Source organism: Physeter macrocephalus, chromosome 2 (assembly GCF_002837175.3).
Source record: "Physeter macrocephalus isolate SW-GA chromosome 2, ASM283717v5, whole genome shotgun sequence".
NCBI lineage: Eukaryota > Metazoa > Chordata > Mammalia > Artiodactyla > Physeteridae > Physeter > Physeter macrocephalus.
Genome location: NC_041215.1, coordinates 573,361 through 598,346, shown reverse-complemented (window position 1 = coordinate 598,346; position 24,986 = coordinate 573,361). Strand labels below are relative to the sequence as shown.

At 44.7% G+C, this 24,986-nt stretch overlaps 1 protein-coding gene across 1 annotated transcript in view; it reads left to right on the top strand.

The window, feature by feature from the left end:
- The window catches only part of SLIT3 (slit guidance ligand 3), a 529,198-nt gene that overhangs the window by 335,069 nt on the left and 169,143 nt on the right, over positions 1-24,986 (top strand). The window contains exon 3 of the mRNA XM_055079617.1: positions 7,107-7,178. The gene's annotated coding sequence lies outside the window, so the exon portion shown is untranslated. The remainder of the gene's footprint in view (positions 1-7,106; positions 7,179-24,986) is intronic.

Here is a 24,986-nt window from a genome sequence, read left to right as displayed (position 1 = left end):
CAGCAAGGATGCCTCTTACAAAGAAATTTTAATTCCCAATGAGGAAGGTTAAGAATCACATGAGAACATTTCAGCCACTTTGAAGGCCCCCACCAGTCCAGTTGCAGGTGTGTTTGTAAAGCGACAGCCCATTTTACAGGAGCTACAGTGAGGAGCTTTTTAGAGATGATATAACTGAAAGCCAAGTTTGTGAATCAACAGACATTTTAAGGTGTAGGGACATTGGTGAAGGGATGATGTGCTGAGAATAAATGTTTCCAACATGGAGAGTTATACACTAAGGTGCAAAACCATCAGGTTTACCTGGCACGGAAGAGTTTCCCAGGATTGGTCTCAGAAGTTTCAGTGCTAAAACGGGGGAAGTTCTGGGCCAACCTTGGCAAGTTGGACATCCTAGCTATAAAGTCCTTTGGTCCTCATATCAGGTTGACACAAGAAAGGCTGGATTTGAGGCATGCCTCAAAACATGAGAGTACATTTTGCAAACAATAACCAAACTTCCTCGGTCCCTTGGTCTAAAAGTTGCTGAGAAAAGACATTCTCTCATTGTGAATATGGGGTATCTTCGTTTGATTTGCTTTCTGTTTGCTTGGTTTTTGTTGTTGTTGTTTTATCTAGAAAAGCCAGAAATTTGTTTCTGAAACTTGTCCAGAATAAATGAGAGCTCAGCTTCTTCCCAACAACTGTCCTTCCTGCTGAATTAATTTGCAGGGATTTCTAACACCCCCCCACACACATTTTTCTGCACAAATTCATTTGCCAAATCCCCGACAAACCGGAAACTATGTAAACACAGAAGTGGAGTTATTGATATTTCCCAGTGATGTGTAAAACACGCCTTTATTCTCCAAGGTCTGGCGTGCCGCTTTGGTGCTAATCCATCATCTGTGTTTGCATTATTGCAGAGCTGGCTTTCAGGAGCATCTACTGGAGTGGATGCAGTTATTCTCCTGCTGAGAAGTTGCATATGTCAAACAGCAGTATGATATATACTAAATAAAAGGTATTATGCTGGCCATGTGGCAAAGTATGCGTAACGATGCTTGGTAAAACAGATCCATGCTTCAATTTTTAACTAAGTTTCTAGGCAGGATGTTCTGATCAGAGACCTTAGTTAACCTAGGACTCTGTCCTTTGCAAAGTAGATTTGGTTGGTTGAAGTTTGGGAATGCTAACAATCACTTAATTATCTAAATATCTCTGTAAGTATAACTGATGCAGGCATGTTAAATTTCCGAGGTCAATATCACTTTCTTCACCTATCTTATAATATGCGTTTTCATTTACATGCATACAATAGGGAGATAGTACATGTAATTATTATGTTGGAAAAATAGGCATAAAGTTGTCAGTTCTATAGACAAGAATCTTTGTGGATACATAAATAATTCATGGATCAGTAAACATATCTATATGCAGTTATTCTTAGGTCTGGTGGGCAAGTGTACAAAATGTGCAAAATAATAGATTCACCTCTTTTTGCTCATTTGAGATGTTGTTTTCATGTGGAATTACAGTAGCTCCTTAATGATGAGAGATAGTGACAATTCATTAGCAGACTGTGGCTTGGATCAAGTGTTTGATTTGCCTACAAAGTGTGACCAGTACTCAGTTATATGAAGTGTATGCATTTCTTTTGAACAGGATTTTTTTTCCTTTTGCCAGTTAAAATAACCTTGAGCTTTATTTTGTTTCTTTTGAAGAGCGCAGCCAGCAGAAGACAACTGCTTCTGTAATTTGTTCTTCAATAATGATTTTTTTAGAATGTTAAACTGTCATACAAAGCAACCTTCAGAAACGTTACTAGATTTCTTGTTTTCTCCTTAAAGGACAGTTGACTAACAGGAAGAAACGGAATAGCAGGTCAAGGCTATTTCATGTTTTGTCTTCTGGCTTGTTTTAAGAAAACAGGTTCTTTTTTTCCCAGGTTTTTTTTTTTTTTTTCCCATAGTTGCAACATTCTGTTTCTCCTCGGTGTAGAAAAAGAAATACACTTCGAATATGTTTATGTTGGAACATATCTATTTCATCAAAAACAAATTCAAATTAGTTTAGTTTTTAGAATTCTCTTACACCTTTTAAGATAACTGAGATATAAAACCACAGGTGGTAACCTTCCAAATATTTTCAAAGGATTTCTCACACTTCATTCGATACCCCGGTACCTAATCAGTGTGAACATCTAATAATACTCAGTTGCTCTTATAGGTTCATTAATTGTTGGATTCCGAGACCATAGACTTGCTTTGAATTTCTAGTCAGGCTTCCCTTGTAAATTTCATGCAGAAGCCCTTCCACTTATTTTGCGCATTTCGTGTAGATCGTTTTCCTCGGAAATTAGCAAACTGCTTAACTCCAAAGGGTGCTGAACTTTAGCTACTTCTCCCATTTAGCATTAGGAGGACTGCAGCTAGAGTCGCTGCAGTCCTATAGCAAAACACTGCAGCTGAATTTTGGGCCCAGAGTGACAGTGCCCTGAGGCTAAGTTTACCGATCCATGGGCTGAGATGCTTGGGACCCACAGAACATCAGGATGAGAGGTGAACATCTGGGTAGGTGTACCCTGGTATGTAGACCTTGCATCTAGATAGCTATTGGGAATTCTTCTTGTCTTCTAGCTCTCCAAAGCCTATTTCTGGAGCTTTCTATTTTCGAGGTATTCCTCACGGAGTCTCAAATGCATCACTGAAATCATGAAATTTTCTTTCTTCTCTTGTTGTTGTGCGGTGGTGGTTGGGAGATAGATAGATGCCTCTTGATACTGTAATCAGTTTTTTTTTTTAACCCTTTTTAAGGATTTAGATGTGCTTCTTTTCATTTTTGAACCGCAGAAATATTTCTATCCTGCTTCAATGATGAAATTTGAAATTGTGATGGAAAGAGATGAATTGTGATAATATTATGCTTACAAATGGGAATTCTTACAAAAGCACTATCTCCCCGTCCGCTGTTTGTGGAGATTATTTTAAGTCCTCACTCACGCTGACTTTGCTTTCTGACTTGTTTATATTCTCAGAGTATAAAAATACAGTAGTCAGAAAGCTCCTCTCGGGGAGTCTGCATTTAGTTCTTGTTGGAGGATTCCTTTCTAAATGGACTCTGGTATCCTTTTAGCACTCACATTGTTTGCCGAAATCTGAGCTGCCCGGGGAAATTAGAGCAGTTAATTTGATATCATGAACGTTTAGGGGCTTCTCGCCTTATTCACAGGCAGGAGAGTGTAAATCACGTTGAGTATTCCGTATAAAGTAAGAGGACAATAAAAGTCGCCTCCAAAAAATAAACAGCCAACCTTTCCTCCATCCACTGCCTTCCTGCCCCTCACCTTCACTCTGCGCCCATGGAAATCTCCCTTTCTTCCAAGCGACCTTCCAAAATGCTGGCTAGCAGAGATCTGTGTGGCAGAAAGGCGGCCCCCCATGTGCTCGTGAAGGGAATGCTCCGTCATTATTGTTAGTGCTGGGGCCATAGGGCCACAGCCAGGACAGTGTTGCTCGTGGCTTAGAGCTTTCTTCCATATATTTTGAGCCCAGCCCTGTCACACTTGCACTAGAAGGACTCATCCTGCAGCCATACGTGACCAGCTGTCAAGTCCCTGGCACTAGGCAAGGCATGGGGGTAGGTTATTTCATGTGGCAAGAAGAAAAGTTTCAGGAGCAGTACAAAACACACTTCTTCTTGTCAAGGAAAAATAGAAAGAGAGCTACCAGGCACTTTCAGATGGCTGAGTTCTTAGTGCTCCCGTTTCCGAAGTTCCTTTTGCGCCTGCCTCCTGAGTAACTGTGTGTGGAGTGGCAATGGGCTTTTTTGATTTGTTTTTAAGAGGATCTTTGCATGAGTCTTTTCAAAGGCACAATATCGACCTTTGACTTGAGAGCTTAGAGCATAGTCGGCAGCCTCCATCCACCCCCAGAAGCAAACTGCTAAGTCAAATGCTTTGGCCTTAGCTCTGGAAGGTTCTCTATGTGCCTATTTCACTTCTCTCCCAACACCCGCAGAAAGATGCTGGGTTTGCTTTTATTTCGCCTCCCCTCTCCTGTGCTTCAGGACTAACTTGTGTGTGTCTGAGATGTAATTCTGAAAGAAAACGAAAACTTGTCGGACCCAAGTGTGTAGTTACTTTGTTTTAGGGACCTGGATTATTTGCAGGAAATATCAGAATTGATTGCAGACAATTAATGAGCATTTCACGAACAATCTGATGCTCAGTGCCATGGAGGTGTAATAGCTGGGAAGTGAAGTAACTCGGGTTTTCGTTTCCTGACAGGACCCTCGCAGGCCTTTACCCCTGTAGGCTTCTGTAATGAATGGTGCATCTTGGGAAGGACTCTGACCACCAAGGCAGGGTTACTGTTTATCTGTGGCTCGAATGAAAGGAGACAATCTTGGTTATAATAAATGTCTTCTAGAAAAGCACACTTCAGCATAAATATTTTAAAATTTGATACATTTCATGTGTTCCAAAATACTCTATAAAATACACCCACAGAGATACTTATATTAAAGCTTGGTTTTCCCCATTATTCATGAAGAACTAGGTGTCAACTTGTGCCACCCCCTGAAACTATTTAAACATCACGTAATTGATAACGTACTGGAGATCTCTGCTTTTAGCCTTAAAATGAGCAGGGTCCTCTCAGAGACTCTGTCCCCACTGCTCTGTATCCTGAGTGGCAGGACCCTGATGGGAGACTGACTAGTGGATTTTTAAAAATCTTGTGCACATCTCCTTCCCCCCCTACCCTTTTTAATTTCTTTCTACCACTTCATTTTTTCTCTTCTTTCTATGAGTTTCTTCTCCCCTGCAAGTTACATACTTTTCATGTAAAAGTCTGTACATTTAGAGTATCCTGTTTGGTTTCCGGTGCACTCATAAAGAAAAGGAATAGAAAACGCTTCACAAATCCAGCAAATAAATAATATTCTAATAGCCAGGACCTCTCTAAAATGTCTGCACAAAAGCAGGTGCACCACAAACTGCCATCTCTACACACTACCCCAGACTTCCCAATTGGATGATTTAGGTACTTTTCTACTTAGGCGGATGGTATCATTTTTGCCGAATTCAGCATGTTCAATGAACAGTTTCTTGGGGCCAAAAGCCAGCTCCACTGCATTTCTGCTTGGTAAGGTTTGGTGGCCTTGGTGTGGATCAAGGGTTGTTGATTCACTGGCACTTAAACGATGATAAATCTAGAAGTTGGGCAGCGGTAGCAGGCTGCCTTAACAGAACCTTTGCGGGGAATCAGTGGCCCCAACGCTTACAGGAGCTCTACAGAAAGGCCACTCAGTAAACTCTCGTTAAGGGAAGAATTCAGGGTAGCCAGAACTACTCTGAGATCCCGTGTGATTTGGCGTCAGCAAGGACTTTGAACGCTAGATGTAGAATTTGTCAACCTACGGAGTGCTTCTGCTTCTTGAGATACCCATTTCCTGCTTATTCTGTAATCCTAAACACCTAGTGTGTTATATCGGGAGCGTCTTTTGAGATGATTCCATTCCGCATGAGACCGCGGCGGAGCCCATCTGCTGTGATGCACTCCATCACTCTGATTCTATGTGTTTCATTCCTGCGTATTTATGCAATCCTGCATCTATATATTTTTTCAGTGATAATAGGATTTTAATTGTAATTCCACCTTCCTTCAGCAGAATATAAAATGCTCCAAGAGGGCTACCAGAGGCAGCTTTGACGTATCTTCTGCAGAGAGTTGTCTTGGAATAGATTAGCACAAGTTTCAAGTGAAAATTCCAGCATCAGGAGAACCCTCCACCTGAGAGGGGCTGATTTTATCTGAGTCAAAAGAAAGAAAAAGGAGTCTAGGAGGGAGTTTTTCAACACAGTCACATTTCTTTCTTTTTTCTTTTTTTTTTTTATCGGAGTATAATCGCTTTACAATATTTTTTTCCAGTCACATTTTTCTCCTGGCCTCCAGCATAACTTATATTTTGTGTGTGTTCTGCACACAAAATATAAGACAGCCTGGTGATAATAACCATTTTCTATATAACGTCTTTTTCTAAATTAAATCATATATATATATATATATATATATATATATATAATAGATGATATTTAAGTTGGGGTGTGGTCATGGTAAATCTTCTGACTTACACGTCAGGCATTTGAGATAGTGGAATCTATTTGTTATCCTTCAACTAGAATAACCTCAGTCCCCAGCTGGAATGTATATTAGTCAAGGCATCTTTTTAAAAGACATGATTTCCGTGCTCATAAGATGGAAAGGGACATAAGAAAAAAAAGTCCTGAAATAGGTGCATTTAATTCTCCCCAATTTAAATTTAAGTGGTATATCTTTAAGGCAATAATGATAGTCCTTTTTTCCCCGCATCCAGAACGCTTCCATCAATGAATTTCTTTAATGTTGATGACGCTTGGTGCAGTTTGAGGGAATCTGTATTTAGTCAGAAAATACTTCAATAGAATGACCTACCAGATGGGCCCCATAACAAAGCACGGAGGCATCAAACCACCACAGACATTTGGTGCTTAGAATAATAAAAAGACTATAAAATTAGATTAGTTGAGTCTAATTTGGAATTGGTATATTCCCCATGCACCCTCGCTGCTCTTGGGCAGATAAAGCCTTGAGATTTAGCACTGTGTCAGAGCAGAAGACCGCAACTTCCAGTAAAAGGGAGACAGGGAGGGAGAGAGGGAAAAAAAAAAAAGCATTCTGGGAGGTCACGGAGGGCAGAGCAGTGACCTCCAATGATTTACAGGCCTTTAGCTTAATGAAATTGTTTCAGTGACATGACGGTAAGAGCTCGTAATGGATTGGATGCCCTAATGTAATGAAATTACTCCCTTCTGCCTAAAAAAAAAAAAAAATGCGCAATTAATATTTACTGAGACCTGACAGCCTTTGGTGCGCTCGTCTGTGTAGTTCCCTCAGACAGTCAGAGAGGAGAGACAGCAGCGTGGCAGACAGGCTGGCTCTGCACGAGCTCCTGGCGGGGACGAGCAGAGCCGGCGAGGGTGGAGGGACAGGCGCTCGGGGGACCAGGGACACCCGGCCCAGACTGCCCAGCTCCTCAGCACGGCCCCCACTCAGCCTTCATGCTCTTCCCTTGCTTTTCCACAGGCAACTAGACAACAACCGCATCAGCTGCATTGAAGATGGAGCCTTCCGAGCGCTGCGTGATCTAGAGATCCTGTGAGTTGATTTTGCGATCGCTGCCTTGTGTGCGTGTGCGTGCGTGTGTGTGTCCGGGTGAGGAGGAGAGAGGGGGAGCGTGTGTGCCCGGGGGGGTCCGTGTGGATGCATTTCTGTGTCTTCTGCTGCAGTGCTATTAAAATTGGGAACCGGGAGATCCCTCTGGCTCACCTTGGCCAAAGTGTTTGCAGGCAGCAAAGTGGGATTTCTCTCCTCCCACAAACTGGGGTTACTGCTAATTAAGTCTCAGTTGAGTCCTTTCTCCCCCGATGCTCCCACGGTATTTGTTGCTGGGTGAAACAGATGGGCTGGAGTAGACAGACCCCCAGCGCCTGCCAGAGCAATCAGGGAGCGTCTGAGTGTGGGCTTACTTATGGAGAGGCAGGTTACAGGTCTGGGAGATGAGAAAGGGGTAGCACCAGGGGGGTCGGCTGGAATTACCCAGAATCAGAAAGGGACTTTAGCACAGGACCGGAGGGAATGCCAACAGCCTGGTAAAGTCCAGTCATTGCTGTTGCACTTGGGATCACATCTCAGGGTTAAATCCAAACTTTAAGCAGTAACCTTAAAGTGACAAGGGCTGGGAGGGGGGGAAGATGAGAGGAGGTGGACCCCTCCCCAGAAGACCACCCTGCATACCTTGTCTAGGAAAAATGTGTAGCTGCCCTTCTGTGTTCTGGATTTTCAGATGGGTCCAGCTAAGGACACCTGATTTCCAGGGGGAAAGTCGGCTAGGAGGCATCCTGGGGTCATTCAAACTAAAATCGAATTGTGTAAGAAAACATTCTGATTGTTCTCCCGCATGCCCCAACTACACTTCCAGCTGTCCCTGATTTGGGGAAATCTGGAGAGGAAGGCAATACAGCCTAGCAGAACTTGCTTCGGGAGACGTGCGGTTCAGTCCCGACTCAGCCCCTCAGTTAGCTGTGTGACCTTGGGCAAGTCCCTTCTGTGCTTGGACCCTCAGCTTCTCCTTTGAAAAATGAAGGGGACGGTTGCTTTATCTTGGGGGTGACTTCCCCTTTCCAAGTTCTGTAACTGCTTGCTTCTAAAAATAATTCTGATGCTACAGTTCTAGCCAGAATGATAAGCATACGATGTGTTGAGCACACCACCCCCCTGAAAATCAAATAAATAAATAAATTACGTAGTCACCAGGTTATATATCTCTGACTTCCAGAAGAATGAATAAATGTCAAACAAATGAAAGACCAAGTACATTAAAATGTCCCTTTGTCCATAAGGGAAGGTCCTCCTTCCACCATCCTTTTCACCTGGCCCCGCAGACAGTAGCAGTGGGTTGGAGACATCCTCTTCACGTTGTGTGAGAGGAAGGTAATTCCAAGAGGAATCACGGGAAATCAAAGAGGATGCTGATGCTGCAAGCTGCTGGAAATCGGATGAAAACCTAGAATTCCCGGTACAGACAAGGCAGGACCCACAGCCAGAGAGGTCAGGTTGTCATTCCTAAGATGGATTGTCTCTCCTCACCCAAACTCTGACCCCGGAACCGGCACCAAATGTGTGTCTGCTACGGAGAGGATGCCAGCCCAAATTTAGTAACCCAGGACTCCTCTTAGCAAGAGGCTGGAGCTGAGAAGGGTAGGCTCGATCTTCCCTGCCTGCAAAAAACGCCTCTGTAGAAAGGGCTGCTAGGAGCATATCACCTTCTTCTTGAGAAGGATGAGAAAATTCCCTGGGAAGAGACCAGGAAATGGAAGTCACCAGCTGCCACAAAACAGCTGCGACCACCTGACAGCCCACATGTTAGTTCTCTCAACTCAGAGCGGTGTCATCTCGCCTCACCAGGAAGGCTGTTTTCGGGGAGAGGGAAGGGCTGTACAGTCAGACACGCCTGCGTGTGGAATTCCGAATGCGGTGGCACTTTGGCCAAGCTACTCCACCTCTCTGAGTCTGTTTCTCTAACTTTAAGAGGAGATGCCCTGTATACTACATAGGAGGGGATCTCTAAATGATGTCCCCTCCACTTCCCTAACTTTCTCCCCACCATGCCCCCATCTCCATCAGACTCCTGTCCAGGACAGAAGTGAATTGCCCCTCTCTACTCTGATATTTGCTATCAAAATATATATTTATATTTTATGCAGATACACCAGGTCTCTCAAACTTGAAGCTTAAAAACCCAGGATGGAAAAAAAAAAAGTTCTCTTTCCTCATCTTTAAAAAGAGCCCCCAGGATCTGATTAGTTTATCTTCTCAATGCCAAACAAAGCTAGATCAATAGCTTTGTTTTAAAGACACTGTCATTTGGCTTCACATGGCTAAGCACTTAAAATTAATCATAATCAGGTATTCCATGGGTTTTTAATTTCCAGCAGAGGCACACAGCTTTGGAACCATCCGTCTTCATGGTGAGCCATTCTGAAATTGGCTGGAGCTGACATCTCCATTTAAAGAACCTCCCCGCCCTAACCCCAGACCTTCCAAATCTCATCTACACATTGACATTTTATAATACTTCTCTGTAATCACAGCTTAGACACCATAAAGAAACTTGACAATGAAATAATAAATAGGAACGAAGTGAGGGCATCATACATTAAACTTAATAAATTCTTCAGAGAGAGAGACAGAGACGGGGGGGCAGGAGGGAATTCAAAACACTCTGTCCTCACAAAGGTCATCTCTAAGTATCTCAAGCCTTTAAAGTCTGCAAGTCAAGAAGACAAAATATAGTATATTTCGGGTGTGTTTTCTCTCTGACACTAGGCAGCATGAAGTGCAAAATAAGGAAAGACTCCTGATTACCTCATGGAAAGCTCTCTCAAAATTAACTTAAGTTTAGGGACAGAAACTACTAGTGAAAATATTTCACATGGGATCACCCTGTTATTCCATCCTTTCTGTGGATGGAGATGCTATAAAACCTCTTTCTATCCAGTCTGAGGTTGGTTGCACTGAACCTAGGGGCTGAGTCTGGGCGGGAACCCCTAGCAGTAGGAACTGTGCAACGTTGAGAAAGACTGTGAAATCTGCCCACCTCAACCTCATTTCTGACTCGTGCCCAATGGCAGATGTCCAGCACAGAGTATGGTAGACAAAGGAAGAGAGCCACCACCCTCCCCTTTTCAGGTAGCCAGAAAAGGGAGTGAGAAGCAAAGCATAGTACGGGCGAAGCAAGTGATAATAGCTGGCATTTGTTGTGCAGTTACTAGTACCCAACACCAAAAGCAGTACTTTCACATCGTTATCTCTTTGCACCCTCACAACCCCTCCGTGAAACTGTTAGTGTCACCCTCCTTTTACAGAGATACCCATTTCCGAGAAGCCAAGTAACTGCTTAACTAGCCAGCCGCAGAACCTGTGTAATTAACCCTTCTACCAAGCTGCCTTTCTGATCTGTGTTGCTAAGGCTCTCGTGGTGTTGGCTGCCCTGAAGCATGGCCAACGTGTGCTGCAGGGTGGTGTGAACTGGCCCCAAGAGCTGGTCTAGGCAAGCTATCAGTGACTCGTGGTTCTGCCGAGGAGAATGCCAGCGCCTCCCACAGCTTGTAAAATTGTTATTCCCTTTACTCAGGGATGGCTCCCCACAAAGTTGAAGGTAAATCAGACTCACAGGGGAAAGAAAATCATCCTGCTTTTTCACTGACTTACATTCTAGTCCCAGCGATGACTTATCCTCACTTCTGGTCGTCACCTATTGATTTTGGTACTCCACGGTGCTCCGTTCTCCAGACCTCCCTAAAATACAGCCCCAGCTTTCTGTATGGAGCTTAAGGTTCTTAACTGAGGGACCTCGCTTTCTGTGAGTCAGACGCCCTTCTGTTACACAAATCATGGACCATTCCTTTCTGCTTGATCTGTACCTTTGGCGGTTCGCGTCCTAGGTTTTCTCTGAGTAAGGCGTGTTTAAACCACGGTCGAATATGCCAAGATTGCGTTTCCCTGGCTGGTCAGGAACCATTTGGGGAGGGACTCTGAGCCCTGGGTTTCTAGCCCCCGCCAGCTAGGTAGAGGACAGCCAGGCATGTCACCAGTTTTACCAGGCTCCTCTCTCCCCGACATGCCATCTTGGGTCGGAAAAATGTTTAATGGAAAAAAAATTAAGAGTAGGGACAAATGAAACAAAAATGAGACAACCTAGTTAATAAACTAATTTTGTTTCAACAGTATTGCGGGAGAAGAGAAGAGATTCTCAGACATAGTCTCCTGACTACTTGTAGCAAATCAGAAGTTCAGTAGATATGCTGCCAAAAATGCTAGGCTAAAGATGTCAGGAACACATCCTGAAAGCGCTTTCCGTGAGTGGTCTGCCCTTGATAAATCACTAGTACTGGCCAAATTTCACATAGATGCGAAAGGTCTGCAGATAACCCACGAGTGCTGTTTTGAAAGCCTCACTCCCATTTATGTCACTTACCAATTTTGGAAGTTCAGTGACATCATCATAGGCTGGCTCTGGAAGGACCTTTAGCTGTCTCCAGGATGACCTCTTATTGTTGAGATAAGGCACAGAGAGGTTGAGAGCAGGGTCGGGCCTAGAGTGGGGCCCGCCTCCTAACATTTTGTACCCAGGGCACCCCACTTCCCTCACCCTAGTCCTAGCCCTGGCTAGGAGACTAGACAAGGGCGACAGCAAGTTAGCGGTAGCAAAGGACTAGAACCTGGGTCTCCGGACCCCTGATCCCATGTTCTTTGCCCACGGTGGGCACCTGCAGGCAGTTAGGCTGTTTAGAAGAAATCCCCTGGTAAGACTGGGGATCCTAAGCACCGTTGTCCTTTCAAACCTCATCATTAAATGTTTTATATTATTTAGCAGGTTGGGGGAGGGCAAACTTTAGTCCATGACAGAATCAAAGAAAGATTCTGCTTTCCGCTCCCTCGAAACCAGAGGTTGCAAACTAGATCACAGACTACATTGTGGCCACAGATGAGGGTTTTTTTTAATACCGTGGAGTGTTTTTTATCATTTTAAATTAGCATTTCATGTTGCAAATTGATGCTATTTTTTGTAAAAGTCCAGAATTCCAGCTTTGGACTTTGGTGAACCAGAAACATTGGCAACCCTGAGCTGCATTTCTGCGTTGCAACGGTCAGCTGTGACTGAAAAGCATATACCCTCCGTAGATGGGGTGTGTAGACTCCACTTTCCCACCAACCTTCCCCCATTTCAGTTACCTGCCAGCCCATGCAGCCCCTGCTTTAATCCAGCCAAGAAGCAAGGATGCACTGTGTGCCACCATAGTGCCAGATACCAGGGACAGTAAAGCTTTAAATGAGCAGGTCCTCTGGCAGATCAAACTCTAAAGGCCAGAATTGTTGAATAGACAAGCACAGACAGAGCTAACTGATGGGGAGTCGAAGACTCCCAGACTGGACAGGGGTACCTCAGAAGCCATCAGGTGCCCATGAGACATGATGTCTCATGTCTCATCTTCTGGGAAGTTCTTCTCAGGAGTTGAGCTGGCCCTCAAATTCCCTTTGATTCTAAAACAATTGTAATTGGGTTTATTCACATGATGAGAAGCAAGAGACAAATACCTCCCACTCTGTTTCTTGCTCCCTAGACCCCAGCATCAGCCTGCGTAATGAGCTCCCTTTCAGTTCACGTTTAGAGAAAAGAGAGTCGAGTTAAATTCCCAGTGATGGGAATTAACCAGACTTGTAGCATAGTTCTACTTGAACCACCTCTGGGCAAGTATGACATGGCCTGACCCTGAGCCCTACTTGGAGATACAGAAAGTGAATGTAAAAGAAAGTCCTTTTTTGATATAAGAAGGCAGTGAAAAGAAATTGACACCAGTCCTGATACCCAGATCAGGGTGTGCTCACTCTCCTAGCACAGGGTGGTTGTCCCAGCTGCAGGGTGCTGGATACTGGGTGTTAGGACATTTATAGACATGGTTGGTCCAGTTCAGAAAAACCAGCGCTTAATGCAAGTAGTGGCATGTCCTGTACTTCAAATGACCTTCCTCTGGGTATGGAACCAGATGCTCTGATTAACAAATAATAATAATCTGTTGATATATAATGCAATGATATCATACCAATTATTAGTATAGTTATTATAAATATTATAATTATTGTTATAGCCTCCATGTTTTAGCATCTTCTATCTTCCAGGCCTTGTGATAAGATATCAGAATGCAGCATTTTACATAACCCCATTCTACACCCTTACGAGGTAGATCCTGGTAATTTCCTCATTTTACCAGTGAGGAAACTGAAGCTTAGAGAAATTGAATAACTTGCCCAGGGTGACACGGATAAGTACAAGAAGGGGATTGCTCTTCCAGTATCGAATCCCCTGCACTTAACTGCTCTGCTACCAAAAAAAAAATTAAAATTAAATAGTACATCCTAGAGAAACAATTATATGCATTAGTGAGATTATTCACTGTAGTAAATGCCCAGAATAATTCAGGAACCACAGACTTTCTTTTTGAAAAGTTGCCCCCTAGGGTACTCAGATCTAAACCTATGACGTCAGCTTAATCAGCATCACATCCCGTTCCATGAGACTGCCCCAGACATGGCAGGAGGCGAAGGCTGAGCTGCTGGAGGTTACAGTCCTCCCTTAGCACTGGTTGCCAAACCAGCTCCACCAAATTGAACGGTTTGGGGTTCATTTCCTTGAAAAAGAGAAGCATTCATACCAGTTCTTAGGCTAGTTATGGGGATTAAAGGAGATACCTCAGCCGTATGTCTAACAGATGCCCCATCAGGACGCTCATGAAAATCAAAGTCAGAGAATACTCCTATACTGTTCACTGCCTTGCAGAAACCTGGCACATAGTAGGTGGTCAGTTAAAGTTCATGGAACCAAATTGAGTTGAAATTACCAGTCGGCTCTCTGCGTCCTCTGGTGCCGTGTCCTGCGGATCCCAGATCCCCGCGGATCAGTCTGCTGTTGGTTAAATCCGGGATGCGGCACCCGTGGATGCAGAGGGTCGGTTGTAATTAACTGAATTTGAAGCTTACCCCACCCCGGTCTCTAGATTCTCTGTTTTGACGTGACCCTGAACAGCACTAAGATTGCGGTTGTCCCAGAATTATTTTAGTTGTTGAACAATGTAGTATTTTACTGAAACATTTCTCACATTACCTTTGGTTTTTTATCCCTTTAGCTAAGTGGTGATTTTTTTTCTTTTTTCTTTTTCTTTTTAATATTGAACAAAATTATAGCCACAATGAAATTTGGTGTTTTCTAACAGTGACAAGATTCATTTTCATTTATTTACAAAATGTTTCACCTGGGTTTCTCTGGGAGATGCAAACATTTTATTTGTTTCAACAGCCTTCCAAATCAGGGTGTTTAATCCTGACATAGCTTTGAATATAGAACTGTCATTGCTTAATGAAAGTCTTAAAATATCTCCAGAATATAATTTTTTGGCTACTGTGCTGCAAATTGTGATTTGTTGAGGCAATTAGGATTAACACTGTACTTAGTTAACTTCCATTCAACCCTCAAAGTACTAGGAAGGGAACTGCGTTTCCCATAAATGCACACCCTTCCTTCATAGTCACCCAGACTGGGAGCTGGATCATAGTCAAGCTCTTAAAATGACAAACTTGGGCTTCCCTGGTGGCGCGGTGGTTGGGAGTCCGCCTGCCGGTGCAGGGGGTGCAGGTTCGTGCCCTGGTCCTGCGGGGTCCCGCGTGCTGCGGAGTGGCTGGGCCCGTGAGCCATGGCCGCTGGGCCTGCGCGTCCGGAGGCCTGTGCTCCGCAACGGGAGAAGCCACGACAGTGAGAGGCTCGCGTACCGCAAAAAAAAAAAAAAGACAAACTTGGTTTTGAGAACATCAGCTTAAGGAAAAAGTGAACATTTCTTTGAAATGTAAAATAATCTTTTCCATTTAAATAAGCAGCCCTTTAACAGTCCGGGTAACTAGAATCTGGGGAGTTCTAGTGGTTTCCATTTTATTTCATTTTCCTGTTCACTAAAGGCTAGTTTAGTTTCTGAACTGAAAATATATTGCTCTTCATTCCTGAATTGAGAGGATATGGTGAAGATCATTGAATCGTTCTTCACCAACAGAGGGCCTTGAATCAGTAAGCCTCCGGCTGTCAGCATCTCCTATGAGCAGCACTTAGGTGGAATCAGGTAACAGTCTTGCTGTCCCCGAGGGCCGTAGACTACAGCCACTAGGTCTCTGGGCTGAAATTCTGGCCTGACAAACTAGGTTTGGGGGCAGGCTTTTGGTTTGCTTTGTCCCACCTAAAACAAAATGGAAAAATACCTTTGCATCTTTGAAAAAAAGATTCCAGAGGGTTTTCTCTCAGGAACATGTGGCCAGTGAGGAGATGCCTCAGAGCTGCCAAATGCATTCAGGGGTCAGTTCACTCCCAAAACGGAGCTTCTATGCTGATTTGAAAAGGCACTCCTATGCCAATGGTCAGACACTACCCTTTCTCCATGCCCCACCTGCCAACAGTGGCTTTGGTGACCAGTGTTTGAGCACCGTTTGTATCTCACCCCTTATCAGCTCTTGAATGCCCTTCAAACCTGCCTATGACTAATGCTGCCACTTCCACCCAATGTGTGGAATATTGGATGGCTTGGCTTACCTATGGCCGAGAGTCCATTACTCTACAGAACTGGGTCCTGAAAGCCAAGATCCTAGGAAATTGATCCCTCCTGTCACTTGGCTTTATGGAGGGGAGGAGAGCATGGGGAAGACATAGAGACACAGAGCTGGGGAGAGTCAGAGCATCGTTTTTACCTTTCCCTGAGCTTTCACTTCCTATCTTTGAAGGCGCACACGAGTAAGGGATGGTGAGGAGGAGGGATGAAGGGAATGATGGTTCTATTTCTCCAAGGCCACGTTTGGACTCACTGTAGAAAAGCTGTAGAGAGCCCATTCTCTTTTGAGGACCCCAGCTCTCAGCTCTATTTTATCCATTGATTGAATGAAACCTGCCAATGTGAGGTTTCTTTCTGTTTTTTAATTGTTTGGTCTTTCCAGTGTTTAAAAAAATTAGAATTCATACCCGACACTTAACTCCTGGGTAATTTTATAGAAAAGTATATGCTTTCAACCTCCCTTGAATATTTAGAAGCTGTGGCAGCCCTGGGTTGACATGTGGCTATGATGCTCCGGAGCAGCGTTGTCCACTAAAGCAGCGGTCCCCAACCTTTTTGGCACCAGGGACCGGTTTCGTGGAAGACAATTCTTCCACGCAAGGGAGTAGGGGGTGAGCAGGGGATGGTTCAGGCCGTAATGCGAGCGATGGGGAGCTGCAGATGAGGCTTCCCTCGCTTGTCTGCCGCCACTCACCTCCTGCTGTGCGGCCCGGTTCCTAACAGGCTGAGGCCGGGTACCATTCCGCAGCCCGGGGGTTGGGGACCCCTGCACTGAAGGACTCTCTGTGATGAAGGAAATGTTTCATATCTGAGCCGTCCAATATGATAGCCACAAGCCACACGTGACTCTTGAGCATGTGAAAGGTGGCTAGTGCAACTAAGAAACTAAATGTTTAGCTTTATTTAATTTTACTTGATATGAATTTAAATTGCCACACGTAGCTTGTGGCTGCCTTATCGGAGAGTGCAGGTTTAGAGCTGAGGGGCAAGGACTGCATTTGGACAGGGCATGCCCTCTGCAAATCTCCATAGCTCCCACCAGGCCCGCTCTCCTGCCTGCCCTGCTCCAAACCCCTGGAGCCATTTCACATCCATTAATAAGCACAGTGTTTAAACGGTATATTTTCTGAAGCTAGATACTTTGAAATACCTGCCACTCCCCTCACCCCCCCACTCTGCCCTTTCTCTCTCTTAATTTAAACATCTGGATCTTATACCCCCAAAAGACCTATTTTCACTGAAGCCCAGGAGTAGGCTTATTAAAACCGTCTCCCATCAAAGCAAAACCCTCTCTGAGTGAATTAGTTTCTGGATCCCAATTATTCACTTCTCAGCTCTGCAAATGACTTCCACAAAGTCAACTAGGTAGGAAAATCGCTCCCATTGTCAAGACCCATCCCTTCTCCATACATAAGCAGAAGCGGAAGATGTGGCAGGCAGTTAGGGAAGCAAGCCCATTAACCCCGCAGAAGCTGAGCCTGGCGTCTGCATAAAGAGAGAAAGAAAAAGAGCCGACCCGTGCAACTGTTTTCAAATGCTACACAGCGGGGGCTGGTTGCAACTTTCAGAGTTTGGTCAGATGTCCTGTCTTTATGCAGACCTGGATAGATGTGGGCATCCACAATCCCTTCCACCGCCTTCTGGAAAACTATTCCCATTTCCAGAAATGCCATTTTAGAGCCAACATCAGCCCAAGTGAAATTGGAGAGTGGAACTGCAGGCTCCGGGGGAAGACCCTGGAGGTCAACTGGTCCCACCACTTCATTTGAAGAGAAAGAAACTCCCCAGAAAGGTTAAGTGACTTGCCCACAGCTATAGGAAAATTTCACGGAAGAACCAGGCCAGAAAATGGGTCTATTGACTGTTATCTAATGCTGTATATTGCCATCTAACCTTTCCCTATATTAGCAGGCAGGAAACAAAAATTAGTGGAGCCAGCCTCTATGTCCTATCCATCTCACCATCCCTTAATCTCCAGCATTTTACCAGCGGGAACATTTTACCTTCAACATGGGGAACACACCCTCCCTTTCTAGAGCCTTCCAGTCCTGCAGTCACTGCTTGAAGGATACTGGTACCCAGTCAGAGGGCAGTCTGGGAAGAGATCAAATTCTGCATCATTGATCCCAGCTAGTAGGGGTGACCCAAGGCCCTATGAGTAAGCACCAGGGACCCCATCTTTGAGCCTAAATAGCCCGAAGTGTAAACTATACCCAGTTCCCTGAGAGAGTCCTTCCCTTACAAACATCAGCAGGTAAAAATAAGTTCCCTCTGACATCTCAGCCCAAGAGCAGAGCCTCCTTCCTGCACCCTGTACAGTTTTTTCTGCTAACATCTCTGAAGTGGCTAAGTTCCAAACCGTCCACGAGAAACAACTTATGTGTTTAGCCACAGAGCTGATGAGTAGCGAACAGAAACCAGACAAGAGCGCACAGGCCTGGCGGAACACGGTTTTACCCTATAAACAGACACTTCTTCAGGGCTCTTTGTCCCCGAGTAATGATGGTGGGGGGAGAAGCATTGAATATCAATTTTCAACCGTTTAAAGGCAGTTGGTTTGAATAGTAGGTTCCTGGAACGTGCCTTAGCCAGAGCCTGCCCTTCAGGAGATGCAGTATGGGAAGAAGGCTTTAACCACACAGCACCACAATGCCATTAAAATACTTTGATGATTTATTTATTTATATAGCCCATATGTGCTATATAGATGTTAAATATATATATTTGATTCAGATTGTCAAAGTAATCCGTTTGGTTCAGAGACTGAAAACTGGCTTCTGCAAGCCAAATCCAGCCCCTGGGTATGTTTCCTTTGTGACTTTAGCTCCTTAAGGCGATTTAGTCACCAATATGGAGGAACAAGGAGATTTCACATAAAAATTCTAGATGTCTGGCTTTCTCTTTAACAAAAGGAGAAAACTGACGGCACTGCACCCATATTCCAGCGTAGCAGCAGACCTTTGAAACGAGAAGCGATGGTCCCGAGTAGTAGAGTTGTGTTTACACACAGTTCCGTTCCTCAGATATCAAGCCTCGCTCCTGTAGGCAATTGACTTCGTACTTCCGGATCAGCCCAGAAGGCTGTTTAGAGTGGAAATTTATTTTTTATCGAAAGATGCCAAAAGCATGACCCTTCGCATTTGGAAACTCACCCGTTCCTTCAGTAAATATTTATTATGTCATCCTTTGTGCCAAACACAGAGCTAGGTCCTGCCTACACAGCAGGGGATAAAACAGATGTGCTGTCTTCCGCCTCTTAGTGTACACGTTTGTGGGTATTTAAGAACTTTCCCCTTCTTCCTCTCTTCCTGGCTCAAAGGCAGCTGAGGTGGAATTGTCTGTTTCTCTCCCTCTCAGTTACAAACTCACCTGTCCAGTTATGTAAGTTGGAGGTCATTCTTTCACCCCCAGCAGACATCTTGCACACTGGAAAGTGCCTGGTTTCTAAATAATATAGTAGACAAGATTGATTGTCCAGGCTCCCAGTTTACAGATGAAGAAATAGAATTAGGAGACTGGTGAGGCCATCTCATTCATGTTGTCGTTTAAGGTACATTTTACAATTCAGTTGGTCATTGGGAGGCAGCTGAATCACACTGCGTCACCACTAGGCAGTATCTGTGAGGAGCTCAGTAAATGAGTAAGGCGTTCTTCAGAATCCAGGAACCAAAAACACTGGAGCATCACGAATACTTAACACCGCAAGCATCTGACTGAGCAATGGTGGGATTTGAAGATTCATCTTTCTCTTTTGCCCTTCCACTTTTTACATTTATTTTGCAGGCATCTTTTTTTTTTTTTTTTTTTTTTTAACACTGAGGCTCCGCTGGGTGGATGGAGATGAGTTTCTGCCTGTCATAATATGAATGTGTAATGAAGGCAGAACCAAAGACAAGCCCTTTTGTTAAGGAATCCATATCATCAGAGGCCCCAATTGGCAGCTGATTGTTTTTATTTATTTCTGTAGGTTTTACATGACACCTGGAGACCATTTAAAATGTTACTTGGCGGTGAGAGCTCTGTGTTTAAAAATAACGCTCACCCAGTGCCAAATCACTTTAGAGTCGGGTACAAATATTGAGACAAAAACCCCAGCTGTTATTGCTTTGGCTGCTAATTTGAGGTGTCAAATGAGAGCCCGACTGCTATACGTCAGTGAATAAGGCCCCTTGTGAGGTCATTATGTTTTCTAACAGTTGAGAGTAATGGACTAATCAGTGCAGCATCAGTTGTTTTCATTATATGCCCACACAATGGTTATGAGCTTTAATTTAAACGGTCCTCAGGGAGATGAAGGAAATCAGTATTAGGCAGCACCCAGGATAGTCCGGGAGAGCAGGTACCGTAAGGGAGATGGCTTCCCCACCTCCTCTCTCTTCTCTCTCCCTCCATCTTTCATTCCTCCTGCCACATCTGCCCTCAGAGACTCATTGTCTGCTCCAAACAGGCAAAAGATGAGCTTTTCTCAAGGAGCAGGTCTGGACTCTTGGTTCTTCATGGTGTTCTGAAAAATCCCAATCAGCCAATCCAACGGTCAGGGCAGCTTTTGGCAACACTTAGACTCGTCGGCCAAGCCTGGACCTTGGGAGACGTTGAGCCACGATTGCCCTCTCTTCTCTGTAGCCTCTACTACTGTCCTCCTGTCCGTGCTGAGCTTTCTCTGTTCTTGAGACCAGAGGAGGGTCGGGTGATGCTGTTGCTTTGAGCAGCCTTGACAGCGAGGCAAACACCTGTGTCCCTGCCACATTGAAGCCAGGCAGGGCTGAGTCTACCACTAACACATATGATTCACCTCCACCTCTGGACGGCAGGGAAGTTGGACGGCCGATGTCTGCCGAAGGCAATCCTGTAAGAGGCAGCTTTGTGTAATGATAAGCGATATAGGATCTGGTGTGACACTTTCCTGGATTTGAATATTGGCTCCACAACTCTACTGTCATGTGATCGGGGCAGAGTTCATTGATCTTTCCAGGGTCCAAAGTGGAAATGACAAGAGTATCTCAGGATTGTTGGAAGAATTAAATGAGATAATGCATGCAATTAGAAAAAACATGATCAGTAGCATCAGTATTGTTGTTACTATCATGGGCATCTTTATTGGAAGATCTTGGCAAGCTCACCTCAAAGCAGTATCCTTTACTAGTCCACCTCATTGGAGGAAAGCAGAGAGCTCACGGGAGAACCTATAACACCAGTTTAGGTTTCTCGAAGGACACGTTATTGTACATTATTCTTCCTGATTTCTGGAATTTCCCAGAGCTTCCAGCCAAATCAGAACAGTGCATAGCTGGGTGAGAAAGGCAAGTTCAGCTTTGATAGGAGGGAAACAATCACGGAACTTCATCCAAAAATGACTGAGTCAGTGCAGTTGGGGAGAGACCCTGGGCTGGGAGAGAGGCTTGGGGATGCCTCTCTCAACCTCAGTAGGCCCAGTGGCATTCAGTGTGTGCTCTCCCAGGGCCAAGTCCTCAGAGATGCCACCTACACACATTCTAATGGGCCGAGCTAGCCAACAGCTTTCACATTCCCAGGATCCAGGAGCATGTGGAAGGGCCTGGTCATCAGCAGTAGGTACCATGGTTGATTCCTGGTACCATGATGGCTGTCAGTCAACACCCACCAAGCAAGACCAGGACAAGCCAGTCCTGCTCTGACACAGCAAGAGGGAGAGGCAGAAGTGAGCCCTGCCAGACCCTCCCTTTGAGGTCTACGTGCTACCAGAACCCCTCTGTACTTTCATGCCCCCATAGCAGCCATTTAGGTATTTCCCACAGGGTCCAGCCACAGAGTTTGCACTCATCTGCTCTTTAGGAAATGATTCTGCCTACTTTGGTTGTGCCTGGCCCTGTGAATTCAATGTAGGCCCTGTGGGAGGTAGTTATATCTCCTGAGTTTAGAGTGCTGGCCATTGGGCTCCCACATTTGTAAGTACAAGTCAGGGAATCTCTAGACTCACTTTAAAAAGACATCCTGTTGCCATGGCCATGGCTGCTGATGACCCACCAAGAGTCTCCTTCCTGGTGACCCTTAAAGAGGGAACCACCTTATTTATCTAGACTTAAGAAGACGTCAACCTGCCTTGAGACAGCATATGAATGGGCCAAGCTACCAAGACGGTCTATCTGACCCAAGGAGTCTGGATCCCCACCTGTGTGGAGGGGAAGAAGAGGGGTTCCAAGAGCACCCCCGGGAAGCTTGGCACTCTGGGAGACCGCAGTGGCACTTACTGCGGATGCCTGGTTTTGCAATTAGGTGATACATGCTCACAGATAATATTGCTGCATTAGAGCCAATTACATAGTGTTATGGACACACAACACGCAGATTACACCCAGAGCCAGGAAAGCACAGCTTGACAAAGCAGTGGCCTAATCGGAGGAGACGGAGGGAAATGTCAGCCTTATTAAGGTTGCCAGTGTGGCGTGGCTGCAGCTGGACTTAGCTCCTCCAGATCAAAGATGGTTATCTTGAGTGATGCAAGGGAGAGCCACACTTTAGCCCTCAGCAGAGATCAGTGGGGAGCCAGGGGCAGAAATCAAGTCGGACCTCTCTAAGAGTGATCACAGCCACCTCCATGGAGGACTGCGTACTACTTAAGAACTTGGGCCTCTCCCTAAACAGGAAGAGATCCAGCTCCCTTGTGCTCTCCACACAAGAGACCTTCGGTCTCAGAGGCAGCCATATGCTGCCCTCCACATGCAGGTCAAGGCTCTGTCCTTAGCCTTTTCCCTAGTTCAGCGGTTCTCCAACTTGAGCTTGCATAAGAATCCTCTCATTCATTGAAACACACAAAGCTGGGCCTACACCAGAGCTGCTGATTCAGTAGGTTGGCCTGATGCATATACTGAAAATATGCATCTTTAACAAGTCCACAGGTGATGTTGCAGATCTGGAGACCACACCTAGAGAACCACTGTCCACGTTCATTCCCTGCCCACCCCAAGGTGGGTTCTCCTGCCCTGTCTCTTGAACAGGGCCTTCTGCTAGGCTCTCATTCCATCACAGCATTACAGGTTCCAGGAGCAGTGGGACCCAGCTTCCCAGGTGGGAGCATGGGATGGGAATAAGAAGTGTGGATTCTAGGGTGAGATTGCCTGGTTTTAAATCCCAGCCCTACCACTTGCCACTGGGGCCTTCCTGCCAATGTTTTACAGTCTTTTAAGTTTTGAAAGTCGTTGACCTAATCCCCTCTCCTTACCAAGCAGTTATGTGACTCGCCCAGCATTTCACAGCTAATCATTGGCAAAGACAGGACCGGAACTGCCCAGTGCTAGAGCAGGCAGTGGGCAGCAAACATGGTTTATGAAAAGCCAGTTAGTAAATATTTCAAGCTTTCAGGCCATATGGTCTCTTTTGCAACTACTCAGCTGCTGTAATGTGAAAGCAGCCATAGACAGTGCATAAACAAATGGGTAAAACTGTATTTACAAAAACAGGCTGCATTGGATGGGCTTTAGCCTGTAGGCAGTAGTTTGCCAACCCCTGGAACAGACCGGTATGTGTACCACTGCTTCATACGTACATTGCGACTAGGAGCCCTTGTCTTGCCTGGATGCCCCAATATTTTGCTGAGGAACACGGGGAAACACAAACTTTGTCCGGGTACCAGTGTTCAATTACATGCACTATAGGAGCAATAGTAAGTGCACTAATCCCCTAGTGCCCTGGAAAAAACGTTTAATGCCCCCTTTCTAGTGCTCACAAGCAAGAGAGAGTGGGATCCACTGGTAGAAGTAGCATTGTCCAAACAGATGATTTTTTTTTTTTTGTGGTACGTGGGCCTCTCACTGTTGTGGCCTCTCCCGTTGCGGAGCACAGGCTCCAGACACACAGGCTCAGTAACCATGGCTCATGGGCCCAGCCACTCCGCGGCATGTGGGATCTTCCCGGACTGGGGCACGAACCCGTGTCCCCTGCATCAGCAGGCGGATTCTCAACCACTGCGCCACCAGGGAAGCCCCAAACAGATGATTTTAATATGGAAAACAATCCCTTTTCATTAGACATTAATGCTCCAATTATGACAAAACAGAAAAGAGACTAGACAGAATACAGGTTAGTCTCAATAGAAATATAGTATATATAATGGGGTAAGTAGGGGCTTTATAAGAGAGAAATGCGAGGTAGATGGACTGTCTTTTAAATGCCATGGGGTATCCTTCTCAAACTCTTGCAAAAAAACTGCAGAGGAAGGAACACTCCCAAACTCATTCTACAAGGCCACCATCACTCTGATACCAAAAGCAGATAAAGATACTACGAAAAAAGAAAATTACAGACCAGTATCACTGATGAATATAGATGCAAAAATCCTCAACAAAATACAAGCAAACAGAATCCAACAACACATTAAAAGGATCATACACCATGATCAAGTGGGATTTGTCCCAGGGATGCAAGGATTCTTCAATATATGCAAATCAATCAATGTGATATACCACATTAACAAATTGAAGAAGAAAAAACATATGATCATCTCAATAGTTGTAGAAAAAGCTTTTGACAAAATTCAACACCCATTTATGATAAAAACTCTCCAGGAGGTGGGCATTGAGGGAACCTACCTCAACATAATAAAGTCCATATATGACAAACCCACAACAAACATCATTCTCAATGGTGAAAAACTGAAAGCATTTCCTCTAAGATCAGGAATAAGACAAGGATGTCCACTCTCACCATTATTCAACATAGTTTTGGAAGTCCTAGCCACAGCAATCAGAGAAGAAAAAGAAATAAAAGGAATCCAAATTGGAAAAGAAGAAGTAAAACTGTCACTGTTTGCAGATGACATGGTACTAAACATAGAGAATCCTAAAGATGCAACCAGAAAACTACTAGAGCTAATCAATGAATTTGGTAAAGCTGCAGGATATAAAACTAATGCACAGAAATCTCTTGCATTCCTATACACTAACAACAATTAAGGAAACAATCCCATTCACTGTTGCAACAAACAGAATAAAATACCCAGGAATAAACCTACCTAAGGAGGCAAAAGACCTGTATGCAGAAAACTATAAGACACTGATGAAAGAAATCAAAGACGATACAAACAGATGGAGAGATATGCCGTGTTCTTGGATTGGAATAATCAATATTGTGAAAATGACTGTACTACCCAAAGCAATCTACAGATTCAGGACAATCACTATCAAATTACCAATGGCATTTTTTATAGAACTAGAACAAAAACTCTTAAAATTTGTATGGAGACACAAAAGACCCCGAATAGCCAAAGCAATCTTGAGAAAGAAAA